Source organism: Antechinus flavipes, chromosome 4 (genome assembly GCF_016432865.1).
Source record: "Antechinus flavipes isolate AdamAnt ecotype Samford, QLD, Australia chromosome 4, AdamAnt_v2, whole genome shotgun sequence".
NCBI lineage: Eukaryota > Metazoa > Chordata > Mammalia > Dasyuromorphia > Dasyuridae > Antechinus > Antechinus flavipes.
The window spans coordinates 110,553,855-110,569,750 of NC_067401.1; the positions used below are offsets into that span (position 1 = coordinate 110,553,855).

General features: G+C 37.0%; 1 protein-coding gene across 2 annotated transcripts in view; it reads left to right on the forward strand.

Moving 5' to 3' along the window:
• The first annotated feature begins 1,454 nt into the window (after positions 1-1,454).
• Positions 1,455-15,896, forward strand: part of ASH1L (ASH1 like histone lysine methyltransferase) — a 216,688-nt gene continuing 202,246 nt past the window's right edge. For both annotated transcript variants that reach the window (XM_051993845.1, XM_051993846.1), the window contains exon 1: positions 1,455-1,551. The gene's annotated coding sequence lies outside the window, so the exon portion shown is untranslated. The remainder of the gene's footprint in view (positions 1,552-15,896) is intronic.

A 15,896-nucleotide genomic window follows, 5' to 3' on the forward strand; every position in this document is an offset into this window, starting at 1 on the left:
CCCCCGCCTTGGGGTGGCCAGTCTGGGGCTATGTGCCCGAGTGCCGAGAATCGTTAAAAGGGGGTAGGGTGCGCTGGAGAGGCAGACGTAGCCAACACTCTGAGGCTCCTTCTAGCATCTCCCGGCCCCCGCCAAAAGTTCTGGGCCCCCACGCAAGATTAAGCCCCCTGCAGCCGCTGGATCCGGAGCTTTCTCGCACCCGCCTCCCCTCATGGCGCAGCGCCCTCCGTTGCGCCGCGCGCACGTCCGGGTCGGCTTCCGTTTCAACGCGCACCCAAGCCCTAAGCCCGGCCCTTGCCGGCCCCCTCGGGCTCAGCTCCCTGGCCCCAGCCCTAGTCACTCACCCGCGGTCCCAGCGGCAGCCAGGCTCGAGCCCTACAGCAGGAAGCTGCTCAGCGCGCAGCCGCCGCTGCCTCCAACCGCCCGCAGGCCAAGGGGGCGCGAGGACGTCCCTGGCCGGCTCACCAGGGCCCAGAAGGGTGTGTGAGCAAGGTGGCTACCGAAGGCGCGACGGGGTTAAACTTCCTCGCCCTTCTTCCGGGTAGAGGACGTAGGTACGTGTTCCATCGCGCCTCCCAAATCGTGTACAACTGAGCAGAGGATAAATTCCGGCAGCTCTCCCCAGCCTCCTTTACCTACGCCCCTGCAGCCGACCGGAATGGAATAGTCCCGCAGAGGGGATTGTGGGAGGCGGGGATTGTGGGAGGCGCACGCGCTGGGGGGGAGGTGGAAGAGGAGGAGGAGGAGGAGGAGGAGGAGAAGAAGGAGGAGGAGGAGGAGAAGGAGGAGGAGGAGGTGGTGGTGGAAGAGGAGGAGGAGGAGGTGGAGGTGGAGGCGGCGGCGGCGTTGGCCGAGGCGGTTGGTGGTGGTGGGGGCGGGGTGGGGGGAGAGGACTGAAAAAGAGGCGGAGGCGGCGGCTACAGCTAGCGCCGCCTGAGGTAAGCGTGTGGGTCCGCGCCAGAGCCGGCTTGACAGGGGAGAACGAGCAGAGGGGGTACGCGCGAGAAGTCCCTGAACAAGCGAAGCGCTTGTGGGCAGGAGCGCGGGGCTACGGAAGATAGTGGTTGGTGGGGAGCTGGTGAGCTAGGCAGAGCCGCGGGTGCGCGCGCGCGCTCTCCCGTCGGCTGGAGTTGGGCGGGGGGAGGAGCGGGGAAGGACGTGGGGGGAGAGCGCGAGGAGGGAGGAGTGGGAGGTGGGGGGGCGCGAGGCGCCCTTCGCTCCCTCCCTCCATCCCTCCCTCCCGAGGAGCTGCCGCCGCTGCCTCTCTGCCGCCGCCGCTCCCGCCGCCATTTTGGGTTCGTTTTGCGGAGGGGGAGACGATCCCCCTTCTCGGTTGCGGGCCCCGCCTCCCCTCAGCTTTTCCCCCCTGCCCCAGTCTGTTCCCCTCTCCTCCTTTTCCTTCCCGCCAGTCTGCTCACCCGCCTGCCGCCGCCTGACAAGCGGGAGGGACCCGCCGCGGACCCAGGGAAGCGGAGGAGCCCCAAGGCGGCCGCCTACCCTCCCCAACTCCTTGCCCTCTCCTCATCTCCTTCGTCCCCGGCCTCTGACACGGTGAGTGGAAGCCAGCCTGGGAGGCCTCCGAGCCTGCAGGCTACCCCCCAGCAGCGAGGCCTTGGCCTCCTGGGAGCCACCGTCCTTCTCGGTCTTGGACCTCTGGGAGAGGGTTGGCAGGATTGGGGGAGGGGAGGGGATCCTAGGCCGACCGGGAAGTCCCGCCGGGAGGGGGTCAAGGGGTGTTCCTGACAGGCCGGTTCCTGGGGGGGGGAGGGGAGGGTGGGGAGGAGGAGAAGGAAGGGAGGTAGTAGAGGCGGAGTCGGGCGGATGTCCCTGACAGGTTGGTCTCCGTGTATTGGCATGCTTGGGGGGAACCCTGACACAAACTGGCCTATGTTCGTATAGGGAATAGAGTGTCCTGGACGAAATTGGTGAGGGTGATGGGGGTGGAGTGGGTGGCAGTGGTAATCTTGATGGGGATAGGGGGTCCTCGTGTGATTAATAAGATTGGGATTGGGATATCTACGATGGATGGGCCTGTGTGCACAATATTAGGTTTATAGGCTAATGATTAGCCGATCTTCATGTTTGGAGATGTTAGGGATGACTTAGTAGAGTCCTTTCGAGGTCTGAACAGTTGATATTTATTTTATAATAGAACATTATATAAGTCATGTAGATAATCACCTTCGAAGGGGTAACTCACTTCATAGGACAACATGTATTTAATCAAGAATCAAGGGGTTCCAGAATCATCTCTTTGTATTAGGGATGATAGAATCCCCAAAATAGATTGGTTTATGTATTTAATAATGTTTTGCAATCGGATGAAGGTATTTCCTACTTAACCAGCTGTTTATAGTTAATGGAGGAACAAAATTATCTGATTAGTTTTTCTTTATGGGGAGGTTCATTTAGGACTAATAACGTAACTCATATCGTCGATTAATGTGATGAATATCTTCGATAAAATAGCTTATAATGCATAAAGGAGAATGCTAATTAGTATGTTGTCTTGAGTGTATGGAATTCCATTGAATTGAAATAAATTGTTTGAATGCTATTTATGCATATTTTACTCTAACTTTATTTTGCTGAGGCAGTTGGGGTTAAGTGACTTGCCTAGGATCACACATCTCAGAAATGTTAAGTGTATGAGGCTAGATTTGAACTCGGGTCCTCCTGACTTAAGGACTGGTGCTCTATCACTATGTGGCTTAGCTGCCTCTAACTTGATTTTTCTTGAAAATAGTCTGGTAAAGTAGGTAGGGCAGATAAAATTTTCCTTATTTTAAAAATGCATATATTGAGGATTAAAAAAGGTTTAAATGGCTGAATGGCTATTCATTCAGCAAGTTAATTCTTGCTTCCATAACAATCCAAGGTTTCTGATTCTTGTTTTGCTGCTTATATTTGAGATAAAGGGCCATTATCAGGATGGTTTGATTTTTACATAGGGAAAAAAGTTATATTTACTTGGCTTGTATCTAAGAGTGTTCATTATGTGAATGTTAAAGGTTATTTTTTTTTTTTTTTAAGACTAATCTGTCCCTAAGTGTTTAGAAAAACTAGATACTGTTTACCATTACTTTTTGGAGGAGGTGGCATTTCTGGTCAGATGGTTTGTGTGTATGAGTGAGGGAGATCCTTTACCTTTTGGCTTGTGTTCTGAGCTGTGAACTCAGTCATATTGTGTTTTGTGTTGTGGGAAGAAGAATCGTCATTATTTGGTCTGTGATTATGGGAAGTACATTTGAGTAAACCTGATAGAATGGGTTGGATGCGGGCTGCAGAACTGCATTGTGGGGAAGAAGTTCATCTACCAGACAAAATAACCTGTGTAGAATTGAGACTAAAACTTTTTTCCTTCAAACTTTGTTCAGTATGCCTGGAGAAAATTGTCTTTAAGCCAAGATGGCATAGTAAGGATCTAGAAGAATTTATTTAGTAGAGTGGATTGCATATGTAGTACAGAAGCTTGTATAGTCCATATGTATTGGTTTTAGGAACCAGTGTTTAAACTGTGTATAGGAGATGCCTTTTGCCATTTTTTAATACCTTTGAAAGTTGGGACTCCATAATTTCCGAAAAGTGAATGTGTACAGCGCAAAGCCTTCCTCTAAGTATAAAGAAAATTTCCTGAGCTCACGTAATAGTGCCTGTGAGAAGATGGGTGGTTTCTTGATTTGATTCAGGCATGTATTATACATACACACAAATATATCCACACATTTTAGATAAATATATATATGTAAAATCTACATTAACAAATGCAAATGCCATTAAAATTTCTGTATGATACAACTGGCATTCAGATATTAAAAGGCAGTCTATGTACATTAGAAAATATTTGTTTTTTGTTTGTTTGTTTTTTTGCTGGGACAGTTGGGGTTAAGTGACTTGACCAGGGTCACACAGCTGGGAAGTGTTAAGTTTCTGAGGCAAGATTTGAACTCAGGTCCTCCTGACTTCAAGGCTGGTGCTTTATCCACTGAGCCACCTAGCTGCCCCATTAGAGAATATTTGTAAGAAAATTGGACTCTTCCTACTCCCATCCCTAAGTCCTTGGAAGTTAATTGTTATAGGGTTTGATGTATATGCTGAAGTATTTTCCAGAGGGCTGTATTTATAGTTGGAATGAGAGAAGATAAGATGAAAGAAAATGGTAGTATGGTGTTTCTAAAAAGTTTTGAAGATCCTGTGATAGAATTGGGTGGTTTTGACAGAGTTGTTTAGGATTTTTTGAACCTTGTTTTACAAACTTCTGTTCCTCTAACTTCTAAATATTGTTTTGGTATGTGAACCTGGAAATAAGTGATATGGTAATTGCTTACCTATGGCCTGCCTTGTTCTTACCTTGTTTCTTTTAATTTTCAATGACTCCTCCCTTTTATCTATAGTTTTATTTATACTCATATGAGTATTTTTTTATTCTTTGAGTTTACCATCTAAATAATGTTAGGATTTGAGACTAGGAATTGTAAATGTTTGAAACTGTTAGGGTAGTAGAAGGAACTAGGAGAGAAACCATCATGTTGGAAATCGTATATTTTCAATATTATCAATTATTTTTTCTTATTATCTGTAAAATTTTCAGGTTGTATAAGCAACTTTATAACTAAAAATGTATTTTGGTAGCATCTGATGTTTTTGGTTAAATATACCATCTGTCTTAAAATTGGTATAAACATTGGGAAGCAAACACTTGTTAGTCCTTTAAAATTTTGATTGTCATGCTAAACCCTTTTTCTCTAGGGCAGTGTATGTTATAGATCCTAATGTCCTTTTGGATTTATATGCCTATAGGAAACACTTCATTTATCCTTGGGGTGAAATGTAGCAGCTGCTTGACAGCTGTAGTGAGTATACATGAATTTGGGATAGGAAATGTTAAAAAATCAAACAAACAAACACCAAAACCCTCACAAACACATGCTACTCCATTTCTTATTTAAGGTGATAAATTCAGGAAACTATTTTAATAGCACAAATGACAAGTTTGGAGAGGACAGTGAAGCATTCTTTTAAATTGTTCTGGAATTCATAAGGATCAAGATTAATTTTAGGATGCTTAGTTTTCATTGTGATATCAAATACAGGGCTATTTACTAGGTAACTTTTGAGGGCATTATTTCAGTACTAATTTAATTACCACCATTTTTTTTTTTTTCTTTTCCTGAGACAATTGGGGTCAAGTGACTTGCCCTGGTTCACACAGCTAGCAAGTGTTAAGTGTCTGAGGTCTGATTTGAACTCGGATCCTCTTGACTTCAGAGTTGCTACTCTATTCACTGTGCAGCCTAGCTGCCCAATTACCATTGCTTCTAACATTTATTTCTCTGGGTGTCTTGATTTATTGCTACTCAAAAACTGATCAGTACTATTTTTTAGTGTGTAGCACAGAGTGATTTTTAAATAGATATTTTGTGCTTTTTAAAGGTCTAATGTTCTAATTATTAAATTCTATAGATTGAGTTATGTGTATTGTTCTGAGTCTTAAGATTCTCATATGGAGGAATAATCTTTAGCTTGATTGTGTCTGCTATGTGGTTTTCTTTTTGCCAGTCTTCCTGGAATCTTTGAGATTTCTTAAAATTTAGTCTTTAACATCTGGCTGCCACAAGAGAGGAAAACATAAGCAAAGAGCAGCTTAAGAAGTGTTGCCAAAATTCTTAAGGATATTTCCCTAAAATTTACTAATAATTCTTGTTTTTTACTTTGTATTTAGTCACTGGTGAAAAGCCAGATTTTACTGTTTTGTTAAGATTTGTCATTTTCTCTGTAAAGATAATTTTTTATGTTGTAATTCACATTTTGGAAATGACATTCTTTTAGAGTACCTCAGAATTTTACAGTCATAGTCTGGTTTTGACTCAGATTAGTGAATGTACCAGCTGTGAATTCAGGTTTTCAAAATTGAATTTAACTGAAGATCTTACTAATATTGTTAATTTCAATATCTATCTCATTTTAAAATTTTATTTAATAACTACTGAATTAGAAATTGAGTATTTTGAAATATCTCTAAAATAGTCTTTAAAGTATTTATTTCCTTCTATTTATTAGCTAGTCACTTTTGTGTGAATAAATGTGTGTGTATGTATATGTGTATGGTTGAATTATCTTAGTATTGTTTACATCCTTCCCCTAATGGACTAGACTTTATTTCTCCAGTGTCAATTTTAAGAACTTTTCAATAATGCATTGCTAATCAGAATTGAACTGTTTATATGAAAAGGTTCTAATATACAAAACTATTTGGCCAAAATTAAAAATCATTCCAACTTCACTTGTATTTAATGGGATTCCTTTTGCAAACTAAAAGAGATGAGGTGAGTAGAAATCAAGATCAGTGCTTTTAGATGTTTGCATTGAAAAATGAGAACAGTTAGTTCCTATGTTTGCCAAAAAAGCTTATCAGCTTTTCTCAAATGCACAAGTGAGAAATAAAGTGTCTCTTATTATAGTGTATTTTTTTAGTTGTAGTGACAAGATGCTAAAACATTTTCTAGTTTTTAGTTCCACTTGATTTTCTAAATGGAGCCAGCCACCACCAAAGAAATCAGATGATATTGGTAATGTTGAACAAGAACAGACATTTGTCTCAAGTCAGCCTGTCTTTTCAGAGGAAGAAATACACAATTTTGAGCATTAATAGTTGCTGAATTGTAACTTCTTTCTGGACGTTTGAAAAATCTATTAAATTGCTTAAGGAGGAGCACACAAATGAACTACAAGGCTTTATGTGACTTTATCATGATTAGAGATATTGTAGAAAAGGAAAGTAAATATTGCCATATCTTTTACAAAGAGAGTGAATGAGTTTTAGTGATTTTACTAGTTGTGTGGAATGTAGTCTGTAGTTTTTTCCCACAAAAGGCAAAAATATACAGTACTAGCATTAAGCCTTACAATTGCGCTGCAAAGTTCATTGATTAAAATTTATTAAACTCAATTCATTTTCTGTTACAGTTACAGCAAGACTTGAATCTTTGTTATTCCTTGTGCTACCATTCTAGCTTCAAAGTACATTTTAAGTACATTTTTTTCTTCCATGATAGTTAATTATCCTTACCGAATGACTTGGACTTCAGTTTCTTGGTCTGTAAAGGGAGGAGTTGAAAATAATCATCTTTGAGGTTTCTTAACTGTTTCATAGGTCTATGATCCTATGACCTTTTCTGCCCCTTAAAAAAAAATCAGATTGGAATATTAGTTTTAATATTCTAAAGACTGTGGGCCAGAATGTAACTTGTTCTGCACTGTTAATTTCATTGAATACTTCTTATATTAACAATTAGCTCTCTAGGGGAAGAAGGAAGTGAAATATGTTACCCTGAAGGTAACAAAGTTGCACAGAAGAATATATGAACTTTATGTTGATGGTAATTGAAAGATGTGGTATTGTTGGAGTGTTGCTTTGGTCCAAATATAATGGAAACCAATTTGGAATTATGCTAACAAAAGGAATAGAAAATCCTTACCTTTTGACCTAGAGATTAATTCCACTGGTAGGCATATTTACCCTGAGGAAGTCAGTGTTAAAAAGGAAGGCATCGGATACACTGAAGTATTTATAGCAGTACTTTTTATGGTAGCAAAGAACTTGGAACAAAGATGCCCATCACTTAGAGGAATGCTGAACAAATTGTGGTAGGTAAATGTAATAGAATGTTGTTGTTCTAGAAGGAACAATGAATATGATAAATATAGAGAAATGTGGTTAGGCTTAACTAATTAAAACCAACATAAGTAGAACCAGTAAAAACATTATACAAAATTATTGGAACAATAAAAAATGGAAAGAACAATAAAACTATTCAAACTGAATGCTGTGAAATGATATTGATTAAGCTTGGTCCAAAGAAAAGAGGTGCAAGAAACCACATTCTCCTCCTTTTTGCAGTTTGGGATTATGAGTGAAGAGCACTGCATACACTATCAGACTTTTTTGATGAGTTGAATAATATTTTTTCTCTTTTATATTTTTTTGGTATAGAAAGAGAGAATAGATGTGGTGGAGGATGTAGATGATGTGAAAACAAAAGATTACAATAAAATTTTATTTTAAAAAGTGAAAGGTATGTAAGCTTAATTATTTGTTGATTGAGAAACTGAATAGTTCTTAGTTCTTAATGAAGTGAGTTGAAATGTGAATGAAATGAAAAAATGAGGGTGACTTTAGATTTTATATAATATGAATAATCTAGTTTACCTAATCATATTAATAGTAAAGGTAGAGAATAGAGCCCCAGTTCTTAACCTTTTTTTTAATCTTTTGCCAGTCTTGTGAAATGTAAGGCCTCCTCAGAAAAATGTTTTTAAATATTTGAAGTAGAATACATAGGATTGAAAAGGAAACCTGTTCTATTGAAGAAAAAAAAAAGTTATACAATTTTTTTTTTAATGCCAGGGATGTCAAGTATGCCTAGAAGGAGTGCTAAATTTAGAATAGCAGAACCTGAGTTTGAACCTTGACTCTTCCTTATTGAGTCAGACCTAGGGCAAATCAGTTAAGCTTCTTGGACCTCATTTTTCCTCATCAACAAAATTAAAGAGTTGTCATGAGTAACCTCTTAAGTTCCATTTCTTGATCTAAAATATATGAGCTTACTTAGAGAGATCAATGAAGAATTAGCAGTTATTATTTAACCTGAATGAAAACTTTTTTTCCCCCTTTGCTTCTTTTTGAAGAGAAAATCAAGTTATCAAAAATATCATCATGTGAAGTAGGTTTAGTTAAGAAATTAAATGAGAAAAGTAAGCATTTGTCTTCTATATATATATATATATATATATATATATTCTATAGCTACTATGTTCTTTGATATGAATGAAGTAGTATTTGTGATTATTCTAAGATATTTTGAATCCTTAAAGAGTTAAAAGTTTAGCCTGAGTATGTATATTTACATTCATTATCAATGTGCAGTATGGTCAGAAAAGAATATTACTGCATTTAAAAAGAATTAATACCTGTTTTGGCACATTACTTTCTTTTTAAATGAATTTTTGTTTTCATTATTTTGAACTTGGCAAACTTCAGTAAACATCGGCATTTTCTTAGAAGGTAAAACAGTAATAAAATAAATCTTGTGGTTTTTTTTTTCTTAATTTTAATACATTAAATTCAAAACTGTTATGTTTGTATTTTCCTCCAAATTTCATTCTCTTTGCTTCTATCATTTAAAAAAAATTCTTAAAATATATCATTTTTCATTTCTCTTCATTTTTTATCACTGTCATTAGGTATTCCTCTCTTCTCTTTAATTTTGAGGCCTTGTTCCCCCACCAATTAAAAAAAAATTGTCCTATGTAAAAAAGTAAGCATAGTTAAGCAAAACAAATCCATACGTTGGTTGTGTCCAAAAAAAGATAGTCTTAATCTCCCCTGGCAGGTTATCAGTTCCCAGGAGGTAGATAATACCCTTCATCATAAGTCCTTTAGTGAAGTGATTTATCTTTGCTTTAATCTGAGATCATACATCTTCCAAAAATTTTTGGAAAGCAGTGTTTTTGTATATTTGTGCTAATTTCAATCTACAACAGTTAATAACTGGCTTCCCAGGATTCTCTAAAACGGGCTTACTCTCTTTTTTATTAATACCTTTTTATTTTCAAAATGTATGCAAAAGTAGTTTGCACCCTTGCAAAACCTTGTGTTCCAGATTTTTTTCTTCTTCTCTTCTGCTCACCCTCTACCCTAGACAGCAAGTTATCCAATATATGTTAAAACATACACGGTTTTTAAAATGCATGTTTCCACAATTATCATTCTGCACAAGTAAAAGCAGATCAAAAAGGGAAAAAAAGCAGACAACAAAAAATTGGTAAAAATACTGTTGTGATCCATATTCAGTCCCCACAGTCTTTCTTTTGAATGCAGATGGCTCTCTCCATTACAAGTCTATTGGAATTGGCCTGAATCTCCTCATTGTTGAAAAGAGCCATGTCCATCAGAATTGATTATCACATAATCTTCTTGTTGCTGTTTACAATGTTCTCCTGATTCTACTCACTTCACTTAGTAGCAGTTCAAGTCAGTCTCTCCAGATCTTTCTGAAATCATCCTGCTGATCATTTCTTATACAATAATATCTTGTAACATTCATATACCATAACTTACAGAACAATGGTATTTCATAGCATTCATATACCATAATTTATTCAGCCATTCTCCAATTGATGGGCATCTACTCAATTTCCACTTCTTTGTCACCACAAAAAGGATTGCTACAAACATTTTTGCACATGTGGGTCCTTTTCCTTCTCTTATGATCTCTTTGGGATATAGACCTAGTAGAGTCACTGCAGAATCAAAGGGGGATGCACTGTTTTGATAAGCCTTTGGGCATAGTTTCATATTGCTCTCCAGAATGGTTGGATAAGTTCACAACTCCATCAACAATGTATTAGTGTCCTACTTTTCTCATATCCCTTCAGCATTTGTGATTGTCTTTTCCTGTCATTTTACCCAATCTGAGAGAGATGTAGTCATACCTCAGAGTTGTCTTAATTTACATTTCTCTGATCAATAGTGATTTAGAGCATTTTTTCTTATAACTTAAATTTCTTCATCTGAAAATCATCTATTGATATTGATAAAATGGGCTCTTTGATAATTTCATATAGTGTAATAGTCTATTCCATTCATATGCTGTAATTTTCCTGTTGAATTGGTTGTATTTCTGGATGAAATTATTTGTGTGTCTAACTGTGATTCTTTTATTTGGTTTAGATGAAAGTAAAGTTCTCCAGAAGCCCACACATCTATCATGAGAAATAATAAGTTCCACTTCCTTCTTTCTCTTTTGACATTAGTATATTTTTCCTTTTAATCTCCCTTTTTCAACCCCCTTGAAAAGAACCAGTCTAGCTCCATGATCTCTACTTGTCTATAATTTCCTCAATCCCATTTGATGACATTAAGGTTCTAAAGAGAAACTTGTTTTTTCTCTCCTCAATATAGTGGCATTTTTTCATCATTATGTACAGCACTTTTCAGATGTTCATATAAATTTATTTTTCTAGGTTTCTCTTTGTTCTATTTGCATTTTAGTGTCTCAGGTGTAATCTTTTTAGCAGGAAGTGTTTTTTAGAAAGTAATTTTTAGAAATTTTAGAAAGTAATAATTTGTGGTTGTAAGCCTTTGAAATATTGTAAGAATTAATATTTAGAATGAATATTCCAAGATCTTCCCTTCATCTATGGCAGAATCTGTGGTTCCTTTTTTGTACTTGCATTCTTTTTTTTTTTTTTTTTTTTTTTTGATTGCTTTTCTTTAACTTGGAAGCTTAGAGAGTTTGTCTATGCTATTTCTAGGACTTTTCCTTGTGGAGTTTTTTTTTTTTTTTTTTTTTTTTTTAATGAGGTGGTGGTAAATTCTTTCTGTGTTTTGGTAAATTTGGTAGTTTTATTTGTTTTTTTTTTTTTATTTTTTGGAAAACATGGATTACAGGTTTTGTGATTGCAATTTGGTTTTCAAGGAGTGTAATTATTTTCATTATCTTTTTTTGAGTGACTTGTCCAGGATCAGATATCTAGGAAATGTTGTGTCTAAGGCCAGATTTGAACACAGGTCCTCCTGACTTCAGGACTAGTGCTCTATCCACTGTACCCACATACTTGCCTAGTGTGATTATTCTTAAAATTATTTCTCCTTGATCTTTTTTAATTAAAATTTTTTTGTTTGTTTTAAATAATGGATACCTGTTGGAAGACATGGGAGCCACCTGACAGTGGCTACTGGAGATCCAACCCAGAATGGATCTCTTTTTGCGAGAGGATGATACAAGGAGACTGAGAGGCAGTTGCTGTTCTCTGACTCCTTTGACTGAGAGGCTGTTGTGTTGTCTTATCTCTCTCTTCTTCACCCTACCTCCAATTTAATCTCATTCCCAGTCTGCAACAACTGTGTCAGCAAAAGCTGTCCTGCAACTCTTTCAGATGCTATGGTCCACAGCTGTGGAGGCTCTTGGAGAATTGACTTGTCCATTAACAATTCCCCGTTTTTTGTTTTTTGCTGTTATTTCCCCCCCACAGCGTGGTCCTCACACTGAGGAATGCAAGCAGCATTATCACTTCTGGATGGTTGTAACAGATGTTGATCTTGTGAGATATCATGGAGACAACCCAATAGCTTCTCAGTCAGAGAGGTCACAGAACAGCAACTGCCTCTCAGTCTCCTTGTGTCATCCTCTCACAAGAGGAGATCCATTCTGGGTTGGATCTCCAGCAGCCACTGTGAGGTGGCTCCCATGTATTCCAACAGCTCTCCCATGTATTCCAACTTTATACTTTCTTCCTTTTTTCCAAGCTTTGATATGACCTCTAGTCTCATGGAGTCATTGTTTCTTGTTGGTCTATTTTAATTTGTAGGGAATTGGGGTTTGTTTTTGCTTTTGCTTATTAGGTAAAATTTTCCAATTTCTGTCCTAAGATACTTATTCTCTGGCTAATTCTTTTCTTCAGAACTCATATTTCATTTACAGTTTCATTTTTAATCTCTTGCTTCATTTTTTCCAGGTATTTTTTTTTTCTTTCATATATTCTTGTAGTCTTTTGGCCAAGCAACTTTTTTCCCTCAGTTTCTTGATTTCTAAAAATGTTACTTAGGTGTTTAGTTGAGGGTTTTTGATATATTACTTTTCTTTTTTTTTTTCTTTTTTCTTTTTTAGTTGTATGCCCAATTCACTGAGTTAGTTTCTCTTTTTTTGTTACTTGTTTTGAAAATTCTTTCAGTTTTATTTTTAGTTCCAAATTCTTTCCCTCTTTTTGCCCCACTCATTGAGAAACATACAACCTCAAAATCTATTACTGATTTGATGTTATAGAAAACAAATTTCTACATTAGCTCAGTTCTATGGTGGTAGTCGGGAACAAGAAAAAAAAAGGAAAAAATATTGCTGTAATCCAGTCTTGAATTATCAATTATCTGGAGGTGGACATATTTTTCATTATAAGTCCTTTGGAATTCAGTGAGTTATTGTGTAAACCAAAGTTACTAAGGTTTTTACAGCCAATTAAGTGTTTAAAAGTTAAATATTGTTACCGTTAAATTGCTTTCTTGGTTCTTTTACTGCACTTTGCATCAGTTCATTTAAGCCTTCCCAGGTTTTCAAAAATTATCCTCTTTGCCCTTTCTTATAACCCAAAAGTTCCATCATAGTCATATGTCATATAACTTTTTAAGCTATTTGATGGATATTCTGTCCAATTTCCACTTCTTTGCCACCACAAAAAGAACTGCTATAAATGTGTCCCTTTCATGTTTGCTAAGTCAAAGGCTCTGTACAGTTTAGTAGCCTTTTTTTTTTTTTTTTCAAGCTTAGTTGCAACATAACAGTCTAGAATTGATGAGAGTAAGACTCTATGTCCTGAGGGAGCCTTGTAAAATTATGTAAAATCAAAAAAAAAGTCTCCTTTGATCTACAAACCCAAAAAGTCTTGCATCCTCTCGGAGCAAGATAAGTTTTCTTGGAGGAAGTTACGCCTCCCCCCCTCCTCTTCTCTCTAATTTCACCTCTGCTCAGAGTCTTCCCTTAGACTCATGCATAAAATGGGTCTTCAGAAAATTAACTCTTTGCAGATCACTTCTCTCTTGAGAATGATATGCCCCCCAAAAGAATCCCTCTTGGTGTTTCTTTAACAATAAAGCTTTATTTATTTATTTATTTATTTTTGCCATAGCCTTTGGGGTTAGTGAAATTCCTTCAACAGAACTGGTGCCTTGGAGAGCTGAACCTCACCCATTCCTGGCTAATCTCTTCTTCGGTACCTTCATCCCTCATCAGAATGGTTGGATTACTTTGCAGATCTACCCTGGTGTAATTAATACATTAGTTTATTTTTCCAAATCCCTTCAGGCATTTGTCATCTCATTTGACCTATCTCATGTATTTGAGGTGGGGTCTGAAAGTGATTTTAATTTGCCTTTGCCTAATTATTAGTGATTTTAGGGCATTTTTCATATTTCTATGGGAGACTTTGATTTCTTTATCTCATAGTCTGTTCGTCTACTTAGACCATTTGATGATTTTTTTATGAGGCGATGGGGTTAAGTTCTATATTTTTTAGAAATGAGACCTTTATTAGAAATACGGTATAGGGTTTCCCCAAATTTCCTGCTTTTCTTCTAATCTTTGATTGGTTTTATTTATACAAAAATTTCTTTTTTAAGGTTTTTTTTAGGTTGTACATATCCATTCTTTTTTTTACATATTCCATGAGTTTTGTCGGGAGACAAAAATTAGAACAAAAGGGGAAAACCATGAGAAAGGAAAAAACAAGGGAAAAAGGTGAAAATAATATGCTTTGATTCACATTCTTCTAATAAATAAAGCTTTTTATTTTAAAAACACATGCATAGATAGTTTTTAACATTCACCTTTGTGAAACTTGTGGTCCAAAAATTTTTTTCTCCCACTCTTGCACTCTTTCCCATAGGTGGCAAGTAATCCAATTTATGTTAAACATGTACAATTCTTCTATGCATATTTCCATAATTATTTAATATACATTCAATCTTCCTAGTTGTCTCTCTGAATACAAATGGCATTTTCTATGCAAAATTTATTTATTTTAATAATAATGATAGTTTTTTATTTTTCAAAATATAAGCAAAGATGGTTTTCAACATCCACCTTTGCAAAACTTTTTGTTCCAAATTTTTCTTTCTCCCTTCCCAACTTCCTTCTCCCCTTTTTTGTTTCTCTACCTGTACCTTATTTACTTTATTCTTTTTCCTTCCATTCAGCTTCCCTATCTCTAAGCGAGTTACAGTAAGAAAAGATATATTTATGCATATATATGTAAATATATATATGCATATACACACATCCTTGCTGACTTTTTAATTAAATTCTGCTCCCTAACTTGACTTACTATTTTAACCTCTTTTCATCCAAGGATCCCTCCCTGGTCTTCTTCCCTCCCCTTTGCTTTCCCATCAGCCCATCTCTCACCCCTTATTTCTTTATAGATTTTCAAGGGTGCTTTACCCTTCATGGTATATATGTAGTGTAGCCTATTCCCAATGTGAGTAGGTTTTCAGAATTATGAACCCTCTTTCCTCCTCTAATGCTTGTTTGTTTTTCCTCTGCACCTCATTTATGTATCATGATTACTATTTTTACTTTAACTCTGTCAATCTTTTTTTTTTAAAGCTACCCTATTGTTGATGTGAATCTTAAACATATAATATACATTTCCCATGTAAAAATAACATAAAAATTTGTATGTGTTTAAGCAGTTTGTCCATGATTCTTTAAAATTGATCTTTGATATTGGCTCTTAATATGTTTAATTTTCTGGTAAGTTTGAGTTTGGTTGATGGAAAGTCCTGAAAATCTGCAAATTTGTTGAAGGTACATTTTTTTTCATTGAAATTTATCAGTGATTTTGCTGGATATGATTTTTTTGGCTGCAAGCCTAGTTTTTTTGATTGTCAATAGATATGATTCCAGGATCTGTACTCTTTTATTGTAGCTGCTTCTAAGTCTTGTACAATTCTAATTGTAGCTACGGCAAATATGAATTTTTTTTTTTTTCTTGTTTCTTGCAAAATTTTCTCTTTGATCTGGGGGTTTCAAAATTTGGCAGTAATATTCCTGTGTATTTTCCACACAGGATCTCTTTGAAGTGGTGATCACTAGATTTTTTTTTTTTTCTCTTACTACTTTCCTCTCATGTTCTATCACTCTACGACAGTATTTTTTGTATTATTTCTTGCAGTATTATGTCAAGATTCTCTTTTTGGTCACAACTTTCTGGCACTTATATTTTCTCTTATTGATCTGTTTTCCAGATCTGTCATTTTTCTTATATTTCATAGAGTATTCTATTTTTTTATTCTTTGTAATTTTTTTTGTTATTTCTTGGTCTGTCATAGCTTCACTGGTTTC